The sequence below is a fragment of the Octodon degus genome, unplaced genomic scaffold, assembly GCF_000260255.1.
Source record: "Octodon degus isolate 3935 unplaced genomic scaffold, OctDeg1.0 scaffold00012, whole genome shotgun sequence".
Lineage (NCBI taxonomy): Eukaryota > Metazoa > Chordata > Mammalia > Rodentia > Octodontidae > Octodon > Octodon degus.
In genome coordinates, this window is record NW_004524588.1 from 27,303,638 (window position 1) to 27,309,005 (window position 5,368).

At 40.8% G+C, this 5,368-nt stretch overlaps 1 pseudogene; it reads right to left on the minus strand.

Moving 5' to 3' along the window:
- Positions 1-3,073: 3,073 nt before the first annotated feature.
- On the minus strand, positions 3,074-4,030 carry LOC101565560 (annotated as a pseudogene).
- Positions 4,031-5,368: the final 1,338 nt, after the last annotated feature.

Genomic DNA, 5,368 nt, shown 5'->3' on the forward strand with positions numbered 1-5,368 from the left:
CACATGGGCTCCAACCAGAAAGGGCACTGAGGCAGAGCTGTCCAAGCTCTTAGAAATGCACAACTGGCTACTGCCTGTCCTGGGTTCTGGGCATAAAGCTACAGGATTTATTCTTTGACTTACTGGATTTTGGTTGTGGTTTTGTTCTGACTCCTAAAGTTTTGAATGAAAATGTGTTGTGGTGTGTATCAGTCAGTGCTTACCAGAGAAATATATAATACAAGACGTACAAACATATAAGAATTTACAAAATTGGCTCAGAGTGGGTATGGAAGAGTGCAAGAGGTCTGTGCACTGGGGATCTGAAGCGTCCAGTCCAAGGCTTTAAGCTCCATGCAGTGTTCCATGCAAGTCCATATCAGGAAGCTAGAGTCTGAGATGGGAGGCTCAGGAAGCTTGAGTCTGTGCTGGAAGCCAGGAGACAACATTGCTGGTGATGAAGCCTGGAGCTCCTACAAGGAAAATAGAAGCAATCCTTTCTACTCTGTTTCCCTTTTTGTACTGTTCTGGCAATAGTCTTCTCTAGGGAGGGTCACCCACACCAAGAGCTATTCTGAGCCAATGTAGCTGCATTACTTACTCAACTTGATGCTACCAATCACAACACAGTTCCTATCCAGGTGGCCCCTGAAACCTCACGTGCTCAGACGTTGGCCTTTTGGAGGTGGTTGTAATATCTATCTCTCTCCAGAACATCACATAAGTTTATTTCAGATGCAACAGCAGTGTTAAAATTGAAAAGTTTAATTTTTAACTGCAAGTAAACTCAACCATTTAAGTATTTTTAAAGTCATTCCCTCCAAAAACTGAGGGAGCTTTTCTTCTCCACCACCACACACCATGGTTTCCCAATTGTTCTCTTGCTGAAGGACTTTTCAGCTGATGAGAAAACTGCTTTGGAGATACTTTAGAACTCTTTCCCTGGAATGAAAACTAATATGGACAAATTATATTGCATAGAGTTCTCTATAGATTCTTTTATAGACCTACGTGCTACTTAGCATGTGGTACAATTTTAATCTATTTGCCCCATAGTAAAAACCATCTATCTTGAAAAGTATGATGGATAGATTCTGTGATCTTCTAGTTAACAGAATTACTGATTTAGGCCTAAGGTTATTTTTACCATTTATCAAAATAACAAATTCAACAATGGACATTAGTCTTTATTGAGTAGTGCCCAATATCTACCTCTTCCACATCTTCCCTTCTGTAAGTGGATAGAATTATTTAATACCAGCTTGATGGAGGAAAATTAACCCTTTACAAGCACTAAGAATTTAGATGCAGTCACTGACCAGTGGGAAAAGAAACTACAATAGGAAGCCTACACACTCAATTCAAACTTGAATATTTTTTCTATCTTTAAATAACATGTACTTAGCTGTGAGGCAGGTATTTGGTTTTCATCAACCACCTTTAGGGATACAGTCATAGGACTGCTTGGATAGTCCAGGTGAAATAGCTATAGAGATAGAGGTGGTGTGGGCTCAGAAGATTCACTTATACATCAAAATCTATTTTGATACCTGGAAGTCTACAAAAAGGCTGAACACTCTCATGCTTTCTGTAACTGAAGTACTCCTCTCTCAGCAAGAGAAAGCTGAAACTTATCCATGAAGCTAAATAAAGGTGCTTAGTATTAAAGATTTCTTCTAAGCTTGGATTCAGATTAAGAAACTCATACTGAAGCCCACCTGGCATGGTCTTTCTACATTTTCACCAAGATAGAAACCTATGGACTTATTTATTAAACATTTTCCTTTAAACATTTTTTCTTGGCACTCAACATTGCTAAAGACTATTTTACTTTATACTTTCACATTTCCAAATGAAAACTTAAGGTTATAAAGTGTGTAAAAACATTCTATAAAGTAATTTTACCATGTAACTTATTTGGAGATGAGATTTTTATATATGAGAAATTACAAATCAAACTTCCTTTTTAAAGTCAGGTGACAGGGCCAGGGATTTAGCTCAGTGGCTCAGCACCTGCCTGGCAAGCATGCAGTCCTGAGTTCAATCCCTGGTATCCCCTCGCCCCCAAAGTCAAATAACAAAACTCAGGCTTTGCACATTGGCTTTCAACTCTACTGAGACTGTTTCTTGAGTCACTACCCTTGACAATCTAAAAAATTGCAAATATTGAGATTGGATGAGAGAAAAACATGCATATTTAAGATGTCTCATCTTACAAAGAGTTACCAACCTGTCAGAACCACTCGCTACTTGTCAGATAATGATCTAGGGTAAAGCCACTCCCGTCAGTAGAGGTCACAGTGGTATTTGTACTATTAACACTTTGTGCTTCTGCTTTCCCAAGAATAGAAGCAGTTTATTCAATAATTCCTCGTATCCCAAATCCTTAAACTCAGTATTGTAGGCACAGAGTACAAGCAAATCTGGGATATTCTCCAACAGATAAGGACTATCATCATAACTATTAGTCTCAAAAAACACTGTCTAGATATTCTTTCTTATATAATCACTCACTGGCAACATTTTTAATAGCCAGTATTAGTTGACATTAAATGCATTTATTATTCCCCAAGTCCATCTAAGCTTTCCTTTAGGTATTTTAAAATATGTCCAAGAAGGAAACACCTGCTTCAAGTTCATTTAGGGGTGTTAACTTGTAAGGACATCAGCTCCATTTTTAAAGTTAGATTAACTATGGTATTTTGGGCTTACTGAAGAAAAAGGACAGGAGAAAAAAACCCATATCACAATAAACTTTTTTAGGCCAGTTAAAGGCTACTATCTCTAGCTGGGATATTAAAAAAAAGTTAACCTCACCAGCTCACACTCTAAGCCTCTAGTAACAATAGCAGGAAAAACAGACCTGCTGACAACCATTCATTAACAAGAAAGCATTTTAACTCAAATACTTAGACCACCATATGACCCTCCCTAACCAGACTTCCCACCCATCAGCAAGAAGAGAAAAATCAATTGCTTTAGAAAACCAAGTAAGCTTAGTACTTCTCAGAAGGATAGCAAAGGTGCACTCCTGAGAGGGCTCAGAAGGACTAAAGGTGGGGCGAAGGCGATGTCTGGGGACAAGCATCCACAAATAGTCTTTAAAAACCCAAAGTACCACAAACACACCAAACTTGGCTATGAATCAAAGAAAAAAATATTGCTGCTGTGTCTTTTTGTCTTTTGAAATAAACAATATTTGTAGGCTCTGCCCTTCAATGTGAAAGCAGGACATTTAAAAAAGTTTAAAAATTTGAAATCATTTGCTACCCAAAAATTTTGGGTTATATATCTTAACTATGAAAGTAAATAGATCTTCCTTCAATCCAAATACCTCACAAAAATGAGAGAACTGAAACAATCCAAACATGATTATTTTTAAAAGTCCTTGAAATTATTAAAACTTTTAAAGGAAAGAGGGAAGAAAAGGGAAAACCAAGAACAAGAGAACAAGGGGGGAAAGCTTAACAAAGAGGAGAGGGGATTAATTGTCCTCTCTTTTTATTTGGCGACAAGCAAGTACAAGAAAGTTCGTAATTTGTTCAGTTGTCTGTCTTTTGCGCATCTGCGTTCTGACCAGAGGGGATTTTGAGGTTTTTCTGAAGCAGGTGAGCATCAGCGGGTTCGATCCCTCTGTAGCAGTTCTTCTTTGTCTCAATAATTTCAAAACCAAACTTCCTGTAGAAATCAATTGCTGACTCATTGCTGACCTGGATGTGCAGATAGATGTTGTCAAAAGTGCCAACTTCCTCACAGATGTCTAAGACATGATTTCACATTTTAGTTCCTACTCCTAGCCTTTGGTAAGGTGTGACATCCTAGTGTCATGATGTAAAGTCTCTTCTGATTCTGTGAATAATCCACCCTGCAGCATACTGCACCGACAGCAATAGCACTGAAATAGGCAAGCTTTGCTAGCTCGCCAACCTCCAGCATGTCCTTGTAGAAGTTGTCATTTACAGCTGACTGGAAAGATGACCTGGTGCAACCTCTTCAACTGTATGACATTGTGTGGAGTTACATCTCCAAGCTTGATCCGGCTACCTTTCATCTTCCCCACCTGCTGAGGCCACCATTACCACCACTCAACGCCGTCGTCCGCGCTGCTCCAAGCTCTCCGCGCTCTTGGCTCGGGCCCCTTAACCCAAGCCGGCCTCCTCGCCTAGGACAGGGAGTTGAAGGGGTGACGAAGGCCGCCAAAGTCGGTCAGGGCTCGGAATCTGTGCAGAGGGCGGGGACACCTCCCCCGTGGTTGGATTATAGAGCCACACGCCTGACTTGGTGTTGGAGATGGGATCTGACCCCAAGAGCCCGCTCCCTGGAGGTGGGACTTGAAAGGCTGCATCCTGCTTGTGTCCTCCTGCCTGCTTTTCCCTTCCTGCTTCTCACTCTGCTTTCTGTGTTTCCTGGAGATGAGCACCACTCCTCCCTTGTTCCCCTGTGCTATGCTATCTGCCTTGAAACCACTTGATTTTAGACTGAAACATGAGCCAAAATAAATCTCTCCTCTTTTTAGTAGCCATTGTCAGGTATTTTGTCCCAGAGGGAAGTGAATAAGATGAAATGTTTACCTGTGTATGTTTCTTTTTTATTTTTACAGGGTCTCATAGCTAAGAGCTTGCCTTGAGTCTCAGAGGAGACTTTGGACTTGGACTTTTCCACCCTGCTGAAACTGTTAAGACTTTGGTGACTCTTAGAGATGGGAAAAACACATTTTACATAATGAGGTGGACTTGAGTCTTTTAGGGACCAAGGGACAATGTTGTGGTTTATGTCTAGGATGTCTCCCAAGGTCTCCTGTCTGGAAGTGGAGCTTTGGGAAGGTGACTGGGTCAAGGGGGTGCTACGTTCTCAGTTAGATGACTCATTGATGGGTTCATTGCTACGTGTGCTGTCAGGAGTTGGGCACTGACTGGAAGAGGTGTCACTAGAGGTGTGACTTTGGGCTTTTCTCTGGCTCCTCCCTCTCTGCCTCCTGGCTGACCTTTGCCTTGTGCCTCTACCATGTCATTTCTGCTGTGAGACAGGCTAAACACAGAGTAATCACTCTTAAAACCATGAGCCAAAATGAACCTCTTATGTAAGCTGCAAGTGCTGAGTATTTTTTGCCAATGTTGGGAAAGCTGACTATACAGATGAAAATGTAAAAGAGATAGGATTAGTTGAGTTGTTAATTTTAAACGACACCTACAGTATACGGTGGGTCTTTGTCCTATATTGTTCTACTTCTGTTTAAATTTATGTGTTTTCACATGGCTGACACTGACAAAGTTTCTACAATCTGAGGTGTAGGATCTCAGGATAAATCCTGAGGGGATTTCACTGACCTTCTCAGACCCAAAAGCTACAACTCTTGTTGCACAGGTCCTGCTTTACCTTGGTCTTAACC